The sequence below is a fragment of the Centrocercus urophasianus genome, unplaced genomic scaffold (genome assembly GCF_019232065.1).
Source record: "Centrocercus urophasianus isolate 14NV4802_14NV808 unplaced genomic scaffold, USGS_Curo_1.0 seq_11, whole genome shotgun sequence".
Taxonomy (NCBI): Eukaryota; Metazoa; Chordata; class Aves; order Galliformes; family Phasianidae; genus Centrocercus; species Centrocercus urophasianus.
In genome coordinates this window covers 8,940,519-8,962,224 of record NW_024884253.1, presented here as the reverse complement: position 1 = coordinate 8,962,224, position 21,706 = coordinate 8,940,519, and the positions used below count along the sequence as shown (strand labels likewise).

General features: G+C 43.1%; 1 long non-coding RNA gene across 17 annotated transcripts in view; it reads left to right on the top strand.

Annotated features, from left to right (window-relative positions):
• The window catches only part of LOC122168057, a 237,349-nt gene that overhangs the window by 128,241 nt on the left and 87,402 nt on the right, over nucleotides 1-21,706 (top strand). For 2 of the 17 annotated variants that reach the window (XR_006171173.1, XR_006171182.1), the window contains exons 11-12: nucleotides 3,087-3,218; nucleotides 4,453-4,686. The exons of the other annotated variants lie outside the window; for them this stretch is intronic. This is a non-coding gene — a long non-coding RNA (uncharacterized LOC122168057). Of the gene's footprint in view, nucleotides 1-3,086; nucleotides 3,219-4,452; nucleotides 4,687-21,706 lie in introns of those variants that run through there. 17 annotated transcript variants of the gene reach the window in all.

Genomic DNA, 21,706 nt, shown 5'->3' with positions numbered 1-21,706 from the left:
GCCATACTCCTATGTGCCACGTGGGTAGCAGTAGCCTGTGGGTGGCTGAGAAGGCCACAGCCAGAGGTGCTCTTGCACTTGTGCAGCAATCACCTCACTAACTGAACTGAACAAGGAGTATGGCTATAAGCATGTGGTGTGGATCTCAGCCCCCTGGAGACACCCTGCATAAGCCCTGGGCACTGTTATCAATGGCACCACACCGACCACCCCAAGCTTTTGCTTTTCAGCCCATGTTTGGCCACAGCACAAGTGCAGGTAGAGGGTAAGATGCAAAAGGTGAGAAAGTATCTCTTTGAAAGTGGAATGAAAGAGACACTGTTGGAATGAACCTTCTGGCTTGATTTTATTAAACATGAATATGGTTATTTAGTGATGAACGGCTACTTGCAGGAGCAGGAGTTGAGGTGTGGTGCCTGAAATCCTTTCCCACTCTCAAACACATGCTGGAGTTCCAGGGGTGGGAGTCATCTTGAAGGTCAGTGAGTGCAGGAACTTTTATCACTAGGACTGTCATCAAATGCTGCACTTGCAAGGCACAATGAAGGAAGAGCTTGTATTAAGTTGATATTCAACCTAATTCTTTTCACTTGAGAGGGGTCTGGCCTTGCAGCCTTCTTCTTGCCATTTTGGATTTGTTTCCTTAAAAAAATGGAAAAGTCCTCACTACTCCATCAGTGCTTCCAACCACAAAAAAAATGGAAACAAAAGGTTGGAAGGTGCAGTTAACAGCAAGCTGTGTTTTTACTGAGCCTGTCTTAGGTAAATGGTTCTGAAGTGGATTTTGCTCCAGCTCTTCAAGGTCTCTGCTTTGGAAATATTTGTTGTTGTGAAACTGTAGCAAGCTTTACAAGTGGTAGAAAAAAATTGCTTTTATAACCAAATAAATGTGTTTTCCTAGCAAGTCATACAGACAGATAAATGTATGTTTGGAAAATTTTTGTTTCTAACCAAAATAACTTCTCCACTTTGTTATCTCAAGTGGGAAAACAAGTGGACCTTGAATTGCATTTTAAAGTTGATTTCACCCATTTAACAGCTACAAAAGATTATTTTGAGATGCTCTGTTTTCTTTCTCTTGGCATGTCCTTATTCAGTATTTTGTGCTTCAGAATCCCTATTTTACTTCATTATGATGATTTGAGAGTTTTGATTGAAAAGGCAAAAACACATGAGAAGTGATGTGTCCTCAAGAAGGCTACGGCAAGTTATGCAGTGCTGAAGAACTGCTGACAACCTGTAGAAGAGCCAGTTTTTGACAGCACAGGAAGTGGTTAGCACCTCATTTGACATCCTCACATCAAAGATGGACAGTAGGCCGGTCGAGATGTTCCGTTAGAACCACAAATTATTGGGCTTCAGGCAGAAATCACTGGATGAAATTCTGTGGTCTTTATGAGGCAGGAGGTCAGACAAAATCATTTTACTGGTTTCCCTCAGCCTTTAGTATTTATGAATCATACAGTCAGGGTTTGGGGTTTTTTGAGTTTCCATGAAAAAATTTGCATTGGTAATATGTAGACAACAAAACTGACCTGTTCTGTCATCTTTTCATCTTATTTTGCTTTTGAATTGTCCTGTAAGAAAGATGAACTTGGACTTGTTCCTCACATTTCAGTATGGGTGGCAAAAAGTAACTCCACCGTGATTATTATAGACATCCCACAACTGCAGGAATGAGTGATGCCAGTGACAGCCCTGATTTAACAAACATCTGAGCACCAACTCATCACTGTAGAACAGCTAACAATGGTCTCATCTGTGTTCCCAGTGGGAGTTGTGCACTGTGTGATCCTGAAGCAAGGCAAAGACAGATTGAAAAGCACCATGCTAATGACCACATACTTTGTTTGCATGCTACCAAAGCTGGGGCTACAGAAGCCAGCAGGAAAGTAAGAGGCAGCTTAGTTGCCTGTGTAGGAGTCCCTGAACTCCAGTCCTGTACCCTACCTTGTTGCAACAGAGAAACTGGGGAAAGCCCAAAGCAGTGCTCTAGTTGGAGAAAAGAAAAAATAATGTGGCAGAAATGAGTTTTGAAGCAAAGGCATGGGGTGTATGATGAGTCGGTCTGACACTCCTGAGGCTGCTTTCTTCACCTCCAGAGTCCTCTTCCAACCTTAACTATTCCATGAATCTGTCACTTTGCCAAATGTCACAGGACAGCCTGTATCCACATAGCATCAACTTTCCATCTTTCCATACTCGGTGCCCACAGTCAGCTGACCGTTGGGAATGGTCTGTCTTGACTGTTGCTCTGTATTCAGGATGGTGCTAATTGTCATGAGCCAAGAGCATCTGAAGGAGCAGTGTAACAGCAGTAAGAATTTAATCAGCAGTGACTGGGAATATTCCTTTGAACTGTTTACTACTAATGATGTAATGAACCCTCTAAGGGCTGTCTCTGATAAATAGCACTATGCAAACCAACAAATAACAAAACACAAAATCATGCACTTGTGGTATTTAAATATATTGTGGTGTGGTTGGAAATGAATTCAGGTTCAGTCTCAAGCCTAAGTGGGGCTATCTTCACAACACAGTGTCAGAGAAGTTTAATAGGTCTTCATGCATAGTAACAGAATCCAAGCTCTTGATGGAGCAATGAGACAGAAAGGATTTCCCTAATTCTGAAGAGCAAGTATATTCAGGGAAGGGATGCTGCCTTTTGAAGACAGAGTTGCAGGTGTCTGTACTTGAAGAGAGATGGGAAAATGCCAAGAAGTATTTCAAGGAGAGCCATGAAGTGACTTGAGATTGCAAAACCAGAACTCCTTGATGTGAGGCTTAAGGAGCTCAGTTATTTATTTGGCTATTTGGGAAGAAGGCTGGGAAAGGGTGACTTGACTCCCAGATCTGATGGAAGAAACTTTGGTCAGTGGCTTGATGTGCATAAGGAACCCTTGGAAGCCTTATGGCTTTCTGGATTTTGGAGAAAATCCCATTGTCTGCCTTGGGTCATCTATGTGCTTTGCAGCTTTACTCTAAAATATTGAGCTTATTATGTAGAGATGTTGGGTGAAGGGGAGTGATCTGCAAGATACTGAATGCAGGGTAGATAATGTCTGTCATTCTGTCTTTACATACAGAGTCCTGACAATGCTCAGCACCTTCCTCCATCCATCCCAGAGATAGGGAGATCCTCCAGTACATGGCACAGTTTAAACTATTGGATCAAAAGCCATTGAGCCATCTTGATTTAAGGCAATTGTCTAAAACAGGTGAGCTGCCCTGTGATAATGTCTGTTTCCCTCCAGAAAGTATGAGTGGAGGACAGACAGCTGGTTGAGATGTCTATTCCTACACTCAGATTGTCTGAAGCTGAATAAGATTAATCCCCTTGCTGCTGCATCTGCCTGTATGAGTCAGAAGGAGCTATCAGAACAAAGCACCCAATGGTGATCTGTCTGACGCTGTCTATGCTGCAAATAATACAGAAACTGCAGTCAGCTCTCACAAGCTGAGTGGTCCCTGGAGGTCCCATGTTGAACCTGACCCACTTGCTGGGCTCCACTGATGTTTCACCAGGCACTCCATCCACCTGTCAGAGAAATTAAAGGACAGAGATCTAAAAGTAGACAAACATAGGGGAAGGCAGAAAGCATCAGGACTTTGGAATATTTTGATCACCCTTAAAGGCAAGCTTGCTTTCTGTAGCTTTTCCTTTTGGAAGATGCTCAGAGAGGAGTAATGCATTTGGAGAGATTTTTTCAGGCTGATTGAATGGCTATGAGAGGGGGAAAATGCAGTCAGGCTGTTGAGATGTAACTCTTGCAAGTGTTTTTGAATAGATAGATTTTGCTGAGTTTCTGTAATGAACTCTGATTGCCAGGTCCCTCCCTGCATCTCAGTCTCTCCATCCATGCTATGTTGCAAAGCTGCTGTGAGTGGATGTCCTTGTGGCTAAGCTCCAACATCATTAGTGGCCGGGTGTCAAGGCTTTCGTCCCTGTCTTCCTGGTGGTGGAGGGAGGGCTCTTGCTATCAGCTAGCAGCAGCATGATTCTTCTCACAAATGTCCCATTTGCAAGCAGGACTATCAGCAGTGGAGGCTCCCAATGAAGCTTGAAGGTGATGCACCCACTTTGCAGTGGCTTCGGATGGAGGTGCCGGCAAAATTATTTACATTAACAAAGAAATACTGTTTTACAGTGAGTAGGAATAAAGTCCTAAATCCATGGGCATTGAGAATATGATAGCACAGATTATTTACATAAAACCATAAGCAGTGACAGCTTCCCAGAGATTTTGTTGGGAAGATGATGCTCCAGGGCTTCAGCAAAGCTAGAGAAAACCGTAGCCTGATGGTCCTCATCCCTGTGCACTCCTTGATTTTTTTTATTTCGATTTTTTCTTTCATCTGAGAGAGTAACAGAAGTACAACCTTCTTTTACCTATTTGTCATTCATTTGCTGATGGGTGGCCAAAGGTTTTGTTTTTGTTTCTGCATTTTCAGGATAACAGTGCTCTTAGAAAACAACAAACATGGAGTATATTCAAGCTCTCTGAAAAGCTTGTCATTACGGAGAACATATGAAAATGGTGGCCTCTCTGGAAGAAGATTTTTATCCTTCAATTTCATTCTCAGTTTTGAATAAATATATTTCACATAACTTAAAAAGCTGTGATTTCTCCCCCTTGCTTGCTGCAATGTTCTGTTCTCAAAATGTTTATTCACACATGCAGATTTTCAGAACAGCGAATATTTTTTTATAAACTAGTGGATGGCAAATCAAGGGAGAAGATGAGCAGAAGCCAAAAGCTGAGTTTTGATTATTGCTGATTTTGTTCTAGTTTCCTTTTTATTTAAGCAAGATGGCATGGGTTTCACTTTGACCCACTTTCAAATCTAATTAGTGAATGAGCAGAGAATGGAGAAGAATGAAGAGAGAAGCTGTGCTCATTTGAACTTCAAAAATGCAGCAGGTCAAGACAGGAGAGGCTAGTAGCAATCCTGCTCTGATGGTACGCTCAGAGTTGAGCGTCTTACAGCTTGTCTTATCTTACCATTTTTTTGTTACTAGTAGCAAATTTCAAATGAGAGGAAGGAGACGATGACAAAGGCACCACTAGCACAGCTCTCACATTTTTCCTTGACTCTCCTTCAGGTGACAGCAGTGTGCATCTCCACAGTTGTCATGGTTGCATCTGGTGCTTTGTTTTTATGTAGGGCACATCCATGCAGATATGTGGGGATAGACAGATGGGTGCTTGTTGTGGTCCCTGAGCTCTGGGGCCTTCTATTAGTGCCAAGGCTCAACTAAAAAGCTTTGCTCAGAGGAAGGGTATATTAACTTCAGTTAGCAGTGTCATAGCACAGTTGCAAAACTCCCAGGGAAGAACAAGGTTACCAACAGCTTTCTTGGCTCTGGGAAGATGAACGTCTGGCTGTCTGTGATTAATCCAAGATTTTGCTAAGCCATTCTTCTCCACAGCAACTCTGCCTTTCTACTGGCAGGGAAGAAGCTTCAGACAGATTTGGAAAATTCACCCCCATAGCTGCTGTCTTCTTGAAGAAGCAGCAGGAGAACCATGTTTTATTTACCTAAAGAAATCAGTGCTACTCCACTGACTGATGGATTTGGATTGCTTTTTGCTAGCCAAGAAGCTGACCTGCTGAGTGTGTCAGAGGCAGCTGGTCACTGGCTGCCTGATGCATCCAGCTAGACCATGCTTTCAACTGTTTAGAGCTTGGGAAAAGTTAATTGTTTCAAACTCATTTTTCCACACCAGAAAATGATCATTATGAGAACAGTTCACTTTCTTATGACTTTGGCATTTCTAGTTTCATTCGTACAGTGTCAGCACCAGCTCCTTTCCTTCCTCTCATGTGTCCTTCCTTTTTTTCTTGTCCTCTCAGGAACAGGGAAGGGCTAAGCTGGTGTTGCAGCTCCTGAGCTCTTCCTCACAGGCACCTATGGCCAGTGTCTGGAACAGCCTCAATGCTAGCTGGTCACCTGTGACAAAAGAGGGTTTCTTTGAATGCTTCATATCTTGAAGTGTTCTGTTTCTTCTCCCTGTGGGACTGAGATATCTGGTAGTGTTCTGTCCTTGTTCCCTCTCTGATGATAGGAAATAGAGCAGCTATAGAAAAGTCTCGGGCACCAGGCCCAAATCCCCACCTCACCCTGGGGTGCACCCGGCCAGCACTGCCACCAGGCAAGGGAAGGGGTTGTCCCACTCTGCTCAGCACTGTGCAACCTCACCTTGAGCACTGGGTGCACATTTGGGTGCCACAACATGAGGACATAATATTAGAGAGTGTCCGGAGGAGGGCTACGAAGATGAGGAGGAGTCTGGAGGGCAAGATGTGTGAGCAGCAACTGAAGTTTCTAGGTTTGTTTGGCCCAGAGCAGAGGAGCTGAGGGGAGGCCTGATGGTGGCTGCAGCTCCTCACAGGGAGCGGAGGGCAGCGCTGAGCTCTGCTCTGTGTGACAGCAACAGGGCCCAGGGAACGGCATGGAGCTGCGTTCAGGTGGGAGTCAGGGACAGGGTCTGCACCAAAGTGCAGTGGGCATGGAACGGGATCCCAAGGGCAGTGGGCACAGCCCCGAGCTGCTGGAGTTCAAGGAGAGTGTGGACAACACTCTCAGACACAAGGTTTGAATTTTAGGTGGTCCTGTGTGGAGCCAGGAGTTGGACTCAGTGATTCTCTTGAGTCCCTTCCAACTCCGGATAGTTGATGATTCCATGATTCTAAGACACTGGTACAACTGCCAGGTGCCCAGAGCGATCCTGCTGGCACTGCTGGCCATGACACCTCAGGCTGCCTTGTCTCCTGCCCTCTTGGGACCCTGTAGGCCACAGTACTGAGATGGCACTGAGATGCCAGGTCAGTAACAAACAAAACAATACTGCTCACAACTGGAGGGAGATGCAGCTGTGCTTTGCCATTTTACCACCTAGAATTTGTGCAACTCCACAGATAAAGCCTCCCCTACCTCCTCCCTGTACCTGACCAGCAGGCAGAGGTATGAATTCCCCATACCCAGCCATTTGCAGAGAGAAAGTAATACCCAGGGACTGGCTCTGGCACCTCTCCCTGAAGCTGATGAGGGTGGTGCTGCTTCCAGCTGCCCTGTCTGGTTCCTGCTCCCTGTTCAAGGCAAGAGAAGGGCCCCAGCACCTGTGATCAGCCCCTTCTTCCCAGTTGATTTTTTAACTTCTGCAGCAGATTGGTACTGGGAATCGAAAGGATAAGGTTCAGTGTGGGGTCTGCACAGCGCTGTGGAAACCTGGTGTGGGAAGATGAGAGTGAGGAGGATAATGAGCTAAGCCTCCACAGATACTGGTGCAGGGGGGGGTGAAGCAGCCCCTCACAGCCCACCCAACGGTCAATTTTCATGGAGCCATGTGTTTCAAATAGCAGAGATTTGGGGGAAATTTGCTCCTGCCTTTTGGCACTTCATTCTACCCTGGTTGGCAGCCATTACTGGATGTCCTGCCACTTGCCAAACCTATTCATAGATGCCTAATCTTCTGCATCCCACCAGCTCAGTGTTGTGGACTTCCTACCAGGAGCCAGATATGTCAGTACCATTAAACAAGAGGCTTCTGAGTACCTTGTGCATGGTCAGGCTAAGCAGGTGTTGAAATCCAGCTCTCCCAAGCTTTGGATTGGCAGCCTTTCTGCCGGGAAATCCTTCATTTAACTAAAAACTAACCCACTGCAGTGAATCAGGTAGGAAGGAAGTTTCTGTGTACTCATGCACCACTTCCAGTCTCCCCTCACCTCTTCCCAAAGGTATCTGCTCCCAGGGAAAAGACACTGAAATACTGCTCTGTGTTGATATCTCTGTTACCATGCACTGGGGAGAAGAAGGTACAAAATGTACACCAGGCAGTTTTAAGAGAGGCTCAAAGCAGGTAATGCATATGTGCAAACTGCTCCTGCACAGCCCCATCACTGGCTCTTATCTATGGAATCCTATCAGGTGTAGCAGCAGGTTCCTGTACCACCCCTTGGTTCTCCTTCAAAGCAGGAACAAGCTGCCCTGGAACAGACTGACCTTTGACATAATTCTCTCTTTCCCCCCCCCCCCAAGCCAAGGAAAGCTAAAACACCCTTAGTTTCTGTCAGCTGTCCTTGCAACAGTGACAGTGCTGTTGTGCTCCTGGCATTAAGTGAGAAATCAATGTCACTGAGGGAACAAACTCCCAAACAGGTGGCAGACACACACACGTATTCTTGAACTGGAGCAGGAGATACAACATCTCCTTCCGACCCACTGATGGGAGAGGAGATCTCATCATGCTTTGTTTGTGCTCAAAGCGCGGCTGTCCGGAGGATGGTGCCCAAATAGATAAGGCTCTGGGCACAGATGTCTGCTTTGATTATTTCTTGCCTTTTGCTACAAACCATATGGCAGTGCGGGCGGCACAGATAGCTGGCAATCAAAATTCCTGGGCTCCCTCCCTGACTTCACCATTTGCTCGCTTAATTTTCAAAGTGGTTTTCATGCATCAGCTAAACTTGCCACTTTAAGCCCCTTCCCGGCTTTAAACCAGGAACTCTCCCTCGTTACTGGAGGTGCTTTTAAAAATATTAACCACATCTTGCTCTGCTATCATGAAATTAGATGCACTTAATGCTTGTAAACTACTTTGGCACCAACAGATAAAAGGCGCTACAGACAGGGTGCTAATTAGTTTGATTAAGTAAAGCGCCTAAAGTTTGCCACGGCTGCTGGAGAATCGCAGGCTGATCCACCTATAACCCAGAGGAGTAAGATGAATTAGGTATGATAAGGATTGTTTGGTTTCTGGTCTGTCAACCAGTGAATGAAATGACTCCATGTTTATATGCCAGGTCACAGAGAAAAGCTTCTTGTGATTGGAAGTGATTAGGCACACTGGTGATTAATGTTTCCAGTGCTCTTTGATCCAGAGCTGCCAGTTGGAATGAGCCTGGCTGCACAGAGACATCTCGACTGCCTTGTAGCAAATGTGCACAGGGTAGAAAATTGAATGAAAAGGAGGGTGTAGATGGGAAGGTTCTGCCGTTAGATATGCTGAATTTCCATCAGGGACTCCAGGGTTGCATTCTCTGAACTTTCTTATTCCTGGAAGTCAAGGCAGTTTGTGACTTGCTTAGCGCTTGTAAAGTGTATTCATTTTAAAGAAAATGTTCAGGAAGATTGCCAAGTCATCTAAACATCCAGTGCTGATTAGGACCTCAGGGTCTGCTAAGCTTAAGAAGAAAGCATCCCAGGTTAGAGGGAAAAAAAAAGCTTTATAAGCTTTAAAATTCAGCCCTTTCTGAATAGTCTGTAGCTCTCATGAAACCCTTGATGTCTCTTTCAGCCATCTCCTGTATGTCTCCTTGTGATGGATATTCTTTCAGCTGCAGGATTTCCCATTTTTAACCCTCAATTAGGGTATGCCCCTTTTATCATAGGAGAGATAGTTGAAATAGTTTCCTAAGACAAGACATAGCAAGATTTGCTTGTGTAAGAAGAATCTAACCACTTCTTATCACTCCCACATCACCCCACTGTCTGTCTTCATTACTGTGTGTCACCATCACGCTTTGGTTGTTATGACTGAGCCTTGAACCAGCTGAGAGCCAACTATATTTTGTTACTAACCAGAACTGTAGTATTTGTCATTCTTACCGTTACCCATGGCATAACACTTGGATATTTTGGGACCTGGGACATCATTTGTGCGAAGTTCTGTATGTTAGGATGGGATTTCTAATGCAAATCAGAGTGATCTGTCTAGAGTTAGCAGGTGGTGGATGAGCACTCAGAAGGACTCTAAGGTTCATGGTGAAGATCCTGAAATGCTTCAGTGTAGCAAGGAATTACAGAATGGTTTGGGTTGGAAGAGATCATCTAGTTCCAGGGAGCTGTGATCCAAATTCATACATACAAGAGTATGTCAGCCATTGCCAAATCTCTAGCTGCTAGCTAGGTGTTTTAGAAAAACTTCCAAATCCTTATCAATTTATCTAAAAATGCTTCAACTGCATACCCCAGTGTTTCAGCATTTACAGCTGCTTTTGTTCAGGGAGGAGAGAAGTCAGGAGCTGCTGCTACACTTTCCTTGAGTAGCCTAATCTCTTCCTTGCAGCCTTGGCCACTTCAGTGCTTGCAGGGGGAGGAGCAGAGTCCAAGAGACATCTTGGCCACCCCACATTTCACTTCACTTGTGTATGATATGAAGGAACAGAGGAAACCTTTTAAATATCAGATTATTTGAGGTGTCAAGAATTCAGTGATTTCAGAATGCTTCCCAGTAAATCCCACTGAGTGCCTAAGTAGATACAAGGAAGAAACTGAAATGCAATTTCTACCTAACTTTGCTGTCACTTTGGGTACACCATATTTTCCCAAGCTTCAGAGACCAGCACCCAGTGATTCCTCTTTAACATAGACACAGAAGGTCCGTGTCCCACTTCCCTTTCCAGTCAGTCACCTGCCCATCCCTGCTTCACATCCCCAGGCAGAATCTGTGCCTTCCTGGCGCACATAGCCCAGAGCCACAGCTGGTCCCCATCTGAAACTGCTGATCTCCAGCAGCGTGCAAACTCATCCCCAAGCTGGTCAGGCAATTTTAGGGTTTCTCTCCTCCGCTCAGCTGCTTTTACACAATGGGTAGAAATCTCATTATCTTTCAGTTCTGTGACATGTTTAATTGCTTTCAGCAACTGTATTAAACAGAGCAAAGATGGACAGGCAGTGATCTCCTAGACCCTGTCATGTGGGAAATGGGTATAAAAACATGAATGCATCAGTTTCCCTGCCTTTGTGAAGCTGTACTTAATGCCTGTTCTCAAGCCTTAAGATGTCTTCCTGTGGGTGGCCTGGAACAGCTAAAATCAGTTTAATTGCAGATCATTTCTGCAAAAATAGGTGCTTAGTCTGCTCACTTCCTTATTTCCAAATGGCTCCATGGTGGCTGCTTGACTGCTGCCTGACCCACTACAAGTGCTCTTGTTTCCCTGCCTGGCTGGCGAAGCTGCACTAGTATGTTGTTGGGACAGAGAACAGTGACGTACAGTCTACTGACAACCTCCAAGTGGAGCCAAGCAAAATACATCCAAGCATCACCCCAAGCACCCCTAGGATTGCTGCGCCCAGTGGATTCCCATTGTCTCAAACATCTCGTTGCGTTTAATAGCTATGGAGGTGTCTGCATCATTCTCACATGTAGCAAATTAGGAGCCAGGATCAGGGAAGGGAGGAATGTGGGATAAGATACTTCTCCAGCTCCTCAGGGTAAGAATTGCTACTTATCTGAAGCAGATTTGGAGAGGTATTTCAGGTACAATACTTCAGGTAGAAGACATCCCAAAGGTATGCCGTGGTGATTGGTTGTCCCCAACTCCTCCCCAGCCATCCTGCTTTTGATTTCCATCTCCCACCAGCCCAGCTCCCTTTCTTTCTCCATGTGGAGGTCAGGAAATCTGCAGTGTGACTGATAAATCCATCCCCTTTATTGTGTCCATCTCAGTGTTCATCTTTACAGAGAAACAACCCTTTGTTGCTAGGCAGGGTTTTGAATTTTAAGGCACCCAGCCAAAAATTAGTTAGTGTGATCTGTTTGCCTCATGCATGTGTTATTGCTGGAGTGGTTAATTCTATAGCTCATGACTCTGGGATATCTTATCTATGGGATCTGGTCACCTCTTGGTCTTGTAGCTCATGCGATGATGGGCTTCTGGTGGGCTGAGACCTTTGTCTGTAACCAGTTTTGTCTCTACCAGTGAATCACCTCTTTTCCTCACTTTCATGGGAAATTGCTGCACCCACTTGGAGGCCAAACCTTGCATGCCCACTCATGTCAGAGATGGAAGATGGAAGTGCTTGTGCTTTGCACTGGTGCATGATGTGGAGCATCAAACAAGTCAGCAATAAGAGGAAACCTAGACAGTGAGAAGCAGGAGGCTCCCTGCCCCTCTGGGCAGGGTTAGACTGTACAGAAACCTGGCATGGAGGCTGTCTGCCAGGTGAGGGTGCAGCCCAGGCCATTAAAAGTCTGGATATGCAGGAGCTAGAGCTGCTGTCTGAGCTAGCAAAAGATCTTTAACTCTTTCTATGTTATGTACTCATACAAAACAAGTACTCTTGCATCCTTACTGCTTTCTGCTCCAAATACAATAGTTCAGGACTGTTTTTCCCCTGAATTCATATGCAGCAAAGTACATACTAAGAGGAAGAGAATCACAGAAACATGAAGTCTAGAAAAGACCTCTCAAGACCATCTAGGCCAACTTTATGTTGAAAGCAGGGCAGCAGATTAAGTTGTTCAAGGCTGAGTCAAGCCACATCTTTAATATTTCTGATGAGAAAGATTCAACTCTTCTCCAAGCAACTGATCCTAATCTTTAGTTGTTCTCACAGCAACATTTTTTCTTAATATCTAGGTGGAATTTCCTTTGAAGCCACTTGTTCCTGTTATTTCTTTTCCCATCACGCTGGAGGGAATCCCAGCGTCTTCTCCACAAGCACCCCTTAGGTACTGGAAGGCAGTTATTTGATTCCCCCACTGAATCTTCACATCCAAAGGCTAAGCAGGGACAATTCAGTCAGCATTTCCTCAGTTGTGAAGTTCTCCAGCCCCTGCTGGACCATCTCAGTGTCTCAATGTCTTTCTTCAAATGGGGAAAGAAAAACAGGATAATGTTCCAGCTGTGCCCTAACATGTGCCAAATAGAATAGGGAAATCACATCCCTTGATCTGCCAGCTATAGTTTTGCTAATCCAGCCCAGGATGCTGCTGGCCTTTACTGCTGCCAGGATGCACCATTGGCTCATGTTCAGTTTTCTGTCTGCCAGGACACCCAGGGATTTTTTCAGTAGTGTTACTGCCCAGCCAGGCAGTGCCCAGCTGGTGCTACTGCTTGGGATTACTGCATCTTGGGTTCAGGACTTGACATTTGTCTTTGTAGAACCTCATGGTAAAACTCATTCTTATTGGCCAAGTCTGTTGAAATCTGACTGTATGGTTTTTCCTTCTAGCATATCTACCTCCTCTTCTAGTTCACCCTAAATCTTGCTGAGGGTGCATTCAATCCTGTCAACCAGATCATCTGTAAATTTGAATCACATTGACTCAAGAAACTTCATTTGCAACCACCTGCCATCTTAACTTCGAACCTTTAACCAGCAACTTCTGAGTTCAACAGTTCTGTCATTTTTTTAATGTGGATTTTTTATCTGTCCAGTCCATATCTTAGCAGCTTGCCAAAGAGGATTCTGTGGGATACTGTCAAACATTTTGCTAAAATAAAGGTAGATGATATCCACAGCTTTCCTCTTCTCAACTGAGCAAATTGTTTGGCCAAGCATGATTTACCCTTCAGCAGAAAACAGAGAGTTTCTTGTCATTTTTGTGCTTAGAAATTGCTTTTGCAAGGACCTGTTCCATACTTTTCCCAGGGACTAAAATGCAGCCAATTGCTCTGCATTTCCTTGGATCTTCCTTTTTTACCCTTTCCGTAGATGCAGATATGCACATAGTGTGTATATATATATGTGTGTATACATAGATATATGCATGTAAATTTGTGTGTGTGTATATATACATTATATATATATATAAAATCCGCCTAAAATACTCTTCTTCAGATAAAACTGTTAACTCTCAGCATTTCAGCTCCACTGCAAGGAAAGGATAACTTGGCCTACACATGAAGCCATGTGAATGACAACATGCAAAGAGCGGAAGGTCCATGTATATGTTGATTTGGCCTAAATTAGCTGAACAGGACAAATTGTGATTTAGAAATAACAGTGGTCCATGGTGACATCTAGTCATTACTTAAATTCTGCAGGTGCTCTTGTTCATGGTGTGATAATCCAGTTTGCAGATCAAGGTTAAGTAAAATACAGTATGGTGTACCATGGACTATAATTAATATTGTCCTTGCAGAATTTCTTTAGCAGGGACAACTTTTTTGTATAGAATGGATTCAACAGTCAAGATTTTGACTTCTTTGCTAGCACTGGAAGCCAGATCTCTGCAAGAAGGAATGAGCTTGGTTTCATAAGTTGCTTGCATGCTGTGAGATTGAGTGTTGGTGTCTGAAACAAAGATGGGGGTTATTAGATGGTGTTTACAGCTTTTGAGAGGTAAATAGAGTTCTTCTGAAGATCACTTCTTAACAGAAAGGCCTCTACCATTTTGTGCAGACCAGTGTAGTGGGTGGCCTAGTTTTGGACTGATGCTGGTATCAGTAATTATTGGTGTCAGTATGCGTTTAATCATCACAACTGGGGCAATTACATCAGAATCATAGAATCCTATATAGAATAGCTTGGGTTGGAAGGATCAAGCTCCAACCTCCTGCTGCAGGCAGGGCCACCAACAAAATACATTAGCATTCACTCTCAAACCTGTATATTTCTTTCATGTTGCAAATTAAGCTATACATTCCCTTTTCCAGCTTTGAAATACCAGGGGTTATTCTATGATACTGTAGTAACTGCATCAGAACATGCTCTTAGAAAATATTTTTGTAACCATCAGATTGGCTAAAATTAGGAAGTCTGTGTTCCCCATTATGGAAAGGTGTTTTTTTTCTGTTCCAGCTCAACAGGTTACCAGGGCTTTTAAATATCAGCTGTTGTAATACATCTTCTGAAAAGAGCAGGAGGTTCATTTGAGACCTTGAATGGTATTACTCTCCTAGACAAGTGATTTGGCAGTGCAGAACTATTTATTCAAACTGTAAGAAGTAATTGTAATTGCAATTAGAATTGTAGTTGTAAGGTGATTGACATGACATTGCTCAGCAGTTTTATTAATACTCACAGAGTGGGAAGTTGTGTTAGGTTTTTTAAATCTTGACTAATGAAGCTTATCCTCAAACCTTCCACCTTCTAGGAAAGTGGAAACCTGGCATCCACACAGGCTCTGTTAACATAAACCCCAAGTTATTTCAAGATATGGAGATAGAAAGTGGACTTATCTATTTTATTGTCATTTCTCCTTTCTCTTTTTTTCTTCTCCACTGGAATTACCCATTTCTGGTCCCACTGGGAAGGTTAATGGAAAACAAGATACCATTGAAACATGCCATTGCTGCATCTATGGTTAGTATTACATGTGTATACTTCAACAGCCAGCTGACTTTAAATAAATATGTAAACTTCTGTTTTTGGCTTAGCAAAAAAGTGACAGCTGTTTGCTGTGATGTTTCCCTCATTTGTGGGCAGCATGCTGGCATTGCAGAGGTAGAACTGTTTGGGGTGTCATTTGCTTGCAACACTTTATCACAGTTCCCCACAAGCCCTCCTTCAGTCTGGCTGCTTACAGATTTTCAATGAAAGGCCCTGTTCACACATGCAGCAACTCGAATTATCTCTAAATAAATAGTATATGTGGAGAGCAATTCATGAACACTTCCAGAGTGATGATAAATGACAGGCATAGCCAGTGCGTACATGGTGGCCCCTCAGGGATGTGTCTCCATCAAGTTGTGCAAAGATACTGTAGAAGGATGCGGAAACATGACCTGAAAATAAGAGCTATGTCTTTTGCCATTTTAGAAGTCAGGCTGTAAGTGGCAGGCACGCTGTGTTTGATCTGTCTCCTCTTGTTAATACTGTGCTTCCAGAACTTGACAGATACTTTGGGTTTTACCCGCAGTTCCTCCTCATGTGACTACCTGTAGGCTTCCAGAAAAACAACAGTTGTCTTAGCCCCTTAAAGACACCTTAAGTAGTCAGTTCTCATAGGTGATAAATTCTAAGAATTTCTGTTCTGTCTCTATCTTATGCCCTTGCTGACATGATTATTCAACTACAGTTGAGCTCTGGTTTAACATAGGCCATTATTCTGTGATGACAGAGAGAGGAAATGCCGGCAAATACAAGAGCCTTAGGATGTTATAGCTACATCTATCCTAACAGGTTAAACAGGGACAAGGCATAGCCCTGAGCACTGGTTTATACCTGTCCATACTATAAAGCTGTTAGCACAGCTCCAGCCCCCACCAGCTAGTGCTTCTCCAGACAGCGCCTGGGCACTGTCTGGGGACTTGGCTGGCCAGCGGCCATCACCAGTAGGTAATTTGGCCACAGGCATCTTGTTCTGGGGAGGTGAAAGGGCTTAGCTGTCTGGATACGAGCTGCTGGGCAGCTGGCTCCTGTGCCAAAGCACAGTCCTTGACTTGTTTTATTTTCTTGTATGGACAAGATGAAGGCTTGAGGGATACAGGAGTCTCAGTAATGAAGTACAACATTCGTTATTTCTGCAATTCTAGCTGCATTTTGAAATATGTATTTCTGTTGGGTTTTCACGTACTGCTTTTCATGTAGTCTTGAAAACTTGTATATCTACTATTACTCCCATACTGCAATACAGGAAGGGAGGAAACACTCATTTTCAGATAGCAGACATAAAATAATGTGAAATGTCTGGTGAGAAGTTTTTCTCCAGTTAGCAGAGAAACCAAGATGATTCATGGATTGGTGCTGATACATTTAAAAAGCAGTTGGTATCTTCTCTTGCGAGTAAAGCAAAAACAGAAGGTAAGACAGCTCAAAAGCATTGATATAATCCAAAGAAGTGATATACAATTCCATGTACAGAGGATTACTCTCAATGTAATTATGTGTAAGCTTCATATGCAGATAAATAGTGTCTACGTTTGATTACTCATAATTTCATTGTAAAATGCATCTGCTATTCTCAGATTGGTCATACCTGCAGTTTCTGTTGAAAAAATGACTCATTTTTCTGCCCTTAAAATCCCAAAAGGAATTTATACAACTGAATAAGTAGCCTCACCTGATATTCCTGGGGAAAAAACCTGTATCGAGATCTTAATCAATACTGCAAACCAGATTCTTTACAAACCATTAGTCTTGAAAGCCAGCACAGCTGAATTACAGATAAAATGCATTTTGGTCTAGTACATCAATGTACTGCTTGTATTGAGGAAGCCAAGACTGGACACACTGCTCCAAACACAATCTCACAAGTGTCAGACAAATGGGAGCAATTACTTATTTTAACTTACAGTTGTCTCACCATAGAAGGTACCCTGGTTGGTCAGACTATAAATGTGTCTCACTTGAAAAATAGATGGTGGGCCTCAGTCCTCTTTGTATATGCTGGTGCATCTGCATGACCTGTTGTTTGGGGTCCGATATCATAGGTCACATTGTCAAGAGAAAGTATGTGACAAGGTCTAAAGGCAGCAGAGATTTTGTATCTCAGAGGGATTAAGGTACTGTTTGGTCCTGAAAGTTCTCCACATTGTTTTATATCCATCTAGTCTTTTGCATCTTACGCTTTTTAACAAAAATAGTCCTGAAGGAGGGGACATGAGACTTGACTCAGGCATCTAAATGTAGCTGAACCGCTCAAGCCACTGGATCTGTCCAGTGGTTAGCAACATATTTAAGCCGAAAGAAGATCCAGAGAAATACACTGGCAGCTCTGAAGTATTCAAGAAGGATCAACTATGGGGGTGGGGGAAAAATTCCCCATCTCCTTGCCCTGTCACCTCCCACATCTTGTCTTTTGACTCTCACACTAGAAAGGTAGAAAAGATGGAGGAGGTTATAAACCTCTTGTCATGTTCCTGTGGCCTGAAAATCAGTGAAAAGCATGCAGCCACAGAACAGCCTGGAAGCTTGTCTTCACAGTCTGGGAGGTCTGAGTACTGCCAAAGGCTTTTGGCCCCTTCTCTCAGCCTGAAACCCTGAAAGAATATCATTTGTCTCCATGACAGTATGGATCTGTTGACTTGCATGTGTGTTTTTGCTTGGATGTGTGCACAACTCTAAAGCAGGTCTGAGGTTAAGTAAAGCTCCTTGCTTGAATGGCAAACCTTGATCAACATGTCATAGAACTTGACAACTTCCATAATGTTTTTTAAAAAATGTATGGGGAGTTAGCTGTCAGCTTTCAGGAAAGGATGTGTGGTCACCACTTGAAATATCTAACTTCTGTCTCTTCCCCCATCTCCACAGAAGTTTTTAAAAAAATCATTTGATTTCTCTGTGCTAGATAGTTGATCTTAATACTGTACTGTCTCTCTTACTCTCTCTCATGAGGGGAGTAAACTCTTCAAAAGGGCTGACAACAGCAGGACTAGGGGAAATGGATCGAAGTTGAAGGAGGGAAGATTTAGGTTGGATGTTAGGGGAAAGTTCTTTACAAGGAGAGTGGTTAGGCCCTGGAACGGGCTGCCCAGGGAGGTTGTGGATGCCCCGTCCTTGGACGTGTTTAAGGCCAGGTTGGACGGGGTCCTGGGCAACCTGATCTGAATGTGTGTGTTTGGTGGCCCTGCTAGGCAGGGGGGTTGGAACTACATGATCCTTGAGGTCCCTTCCAACCCGGGTGATTCTGTGATTCTGTGATTATATCTCTTGAGTGTTGCGTGTCTTACTTAAGGACTCCTTATCTCGGCAATTAAAAGTAGACATTAGTGATTTTTTTGTTATTCAAACTAAAAAAAAGTGTTCCCTCTTTCCCTACAGCCCTCTTTTTTCTTTCTCAATGGGCAGATGTTTAAGACTTCTGAAAATCTATTCAATTTAATAGATCTCAAATCAGGCACTTAAAAACATGTCCCATTTAGAAATTAGGCCAAACACCCCTGCCATGGCATGACACAGATTTGTCTTGGTTGGACACATAACCTAACCCAGCACAGATCAGTGTAGAGGTGAGAGTGATAAAAAGATGGGATGTTACCTATCTTGGCTGAAAGAAAGTTTTGTCCTATAGTTACAGGAGTCTCCTGTGTTCCTCGAAGACAGTGGCTTTTGCTCTTTATGAAAGGCCTGTGTAAGCCTTAAGTAAAGACAGCTGAGGGCAAGTCTGCCCTCATTTTGACTGTGTACTTCAGGAGTGAGGTGACTGCTAGGGGCAGCAGCAATACCTGGAGTGGACCCGCTTGTCATTTCTGCTAATAAACAAGTGATGGAATTTTATGTTGAAAGAGGATTGATGCACATAAAAGCATTTTATTGAATAGGAAGAAACCTGTAATTATGCCATGTCCTGCTTACCAGCTTTTTTGACACTTTTGACAAGTTTTTAGTTATTTGCAAGCAATTCCATTTGCTATGTATTTTCTGTAACATATATCTGCTACAAATCTAGATTTTAGATCTTTAGGTTTTAGAGCTGGTATAAAACTAGTTCTCCCATCCCCACTGGACTCAGTGAGGATAAGAATCAGGTAAAAGAAAGACTTATGAAAACAACTGTTTTTTGACTGGGCCCTGATAGGACAGCAGTTCCATTGTTCCGTTCTGATATTCGGTTGCTGTGACTCATCTGTAAAGGACTGTCTGGACCAATTTCTTAAAAATGTGCTTTGTCCAGCTTTGGCTGAGGCTGTCTAAAACTGGAAATACCAAAAAAACACAACAGTTCTTTCAGGTGTTGACTGACCTTTTCTACATCACCTTTGCTTGAAAGGTAGAGTATGTGCTGTCTTATGCAGCAAGGTGTTTTCAATAAGAAGAATGTGTTTGTGGATGGTTGTTCTTTTTCCTTTTGAAGAAAGGAGATAAGCAGAGAAAAGACAGGTTTCAAGTCTTTCAAGCCTCAATGGAAAGGGAGGTGTCCTTAGCAACTAATCCACCAGTGATAGCTCCTTCAGAATCATTGGGGTTGGCAAGACTGAAAAAGGCCACTCTGCATCTTACTGTGGCATCTGGTCACACCCAGTTGGCCTCTGGTTTCAAAGAATTTGCCAAGCCTTTGGGAATCGCAGAGCATGAGGACTCCTGCCAAGACTTGTGGGTGTCATGGCTAATAAAAATGTAACACTGAGCAGAGAACATGGAGACATTTCCTGCCATTATCTAGGATTCACGAACACTGCTTTTCCCTGAAATGAGAGAAAACTAAAAATGTTTTCTTTAGTCACTCAAAGAAGTGTATTTTCAAGAGCAAGGCTGAGAGAGAACTCAGACCTGTCATCTTCCTGGTGAGAACACATTCCTTCCTTTCCACATGTGTGTTTTCCCAAAAGACTGTAATCTTGTGCCGCAGTTGGACAAGATAAGCACTTACTTAAAGTTATGAATAATCTTTCTCTCTAGGATTTTAAGGAATTAGGAATTTAGAAGTTAAGTGAAAGCTGCTTTTGCAAAGAGAGTCTTCTTGCATGAAATCTGAAATTGTTCTGATGTAAAAACCAGTGATCTTCTCTGTTAGGTATATGAGAAATCTGTCTATGCTGAAACCAGCAGCAAAATTGCAATTGATTTTAGGAGAGCTGAATTTTATCCCTGTTATGCTATGTACATTACTTTTTTTTTTTTTTTTTTTTTTTTTTTTTTTTTAGTTTGGATTGTGTACTTTTTCCTATTGTTTTTGCTATAAAGGCATAGAGGACTTGTGAAAAACATTGATATGATTGAGACACCCTTCCTATTGTGGCAAGAGGTGAGCAGATGCCATTATCAGAAAACACGACTAAAGTTTTGTCTAGCACTTCTATTTTTCATTCTTCCTACCTACCCTGCTTCAGTTTTCCAGGTTAAACTCATGCATGAAGAACGTGTCTTATTATTTTGGGTACTCTGTGTTCTTCATTGTTTTTTAGATAAATAACTTGCAATGTATTCCTTCTAGCAGGGCAGTTCCTCCTCAACGGGATGTTAATGAGACCAATCCTTCCCTTTGTCTGATTAGTGAATCCCACTTTTCACAAACCACAGCTAAAGCCTGCCTTTGCATTGAAATACAGAACACACAGCCACTCCAAGTGTCAGTTTTTCTTAGCATGAGGAAAGTATGGGACATAGACATATTTTGATGTGAGTCTTGAACAGAGCTTCAGTATATAGTTCATCTTTAATTTATAGTTATACTCAATCGAACCATTCTGGGAAAAGATATTTTGTGGTTCTTGTGCAAGGGAAAAAAGATAAAAACTGTCTGCCCTAAGTAGAAAAAGTTACAATGTACAGTGCAAACCGATGTTCCCTAAATAAAAGCTTAATGTGAAACACTTAAAATGTTTTTCAGCATGAAAATCACTGATGCTAAAACACTTTTTGCAGATTCACTATTCTTTCTCTGGGAAAAACAGAAACATTCCTGTTTGTTTTCTACCTCTTTTGCCACAAGCTAAAACCATGTGTTTTAATCTGATTATGAGAACTGCTACAGGAAATTCTCTGGCCTCTGTTGTGCCCAGGGTTGACTTAGTTGATCAAAATGGCATTTCTGGCCTGAAAGTTCATCAATCATCAGAGCCCAACTGAAAGCTTATGATAGTGTGGTATGTTTATAGAGGTACTTCTAGTCTTTTAGGAGCCAGAAGCATTTTATAAACAGTAATTGATTCATGCCTGGTTTGCACACAAATGCAACCACCACCAAAGGATGAGGTCTGTACTGTTTTTACAGGGGATAACAACGAGGAAGAAGTTGGTAGGCAACATGTATTTATCAAAACTGGGATTTTGTCTATGTTCAGGCTTACGAAAGGGCTACGGGATTTTTTACGGGTTGGTACAGGTTGGATGTAAAGCACCACCAGTGAGGTCATCTGTGGATTGCAGGGGGGGGTTACTGCTTCTGTACCAATACTACCAATAGGGAATGTATTGTCAACTGAATTATCTCTCCCTGGGCCTGGTGTACTTCAATGTCCTTTGCTCAGCATTTGGACAAGAGAAATTTCCATGTGCCTCCTGTTTGGTACTGCAGGTAACTATGTATTTCAAATACAATTGTGTGTCTTGCAGTGTGCTGCCTCTGTGCCTACCTCTTGTTCATACCAT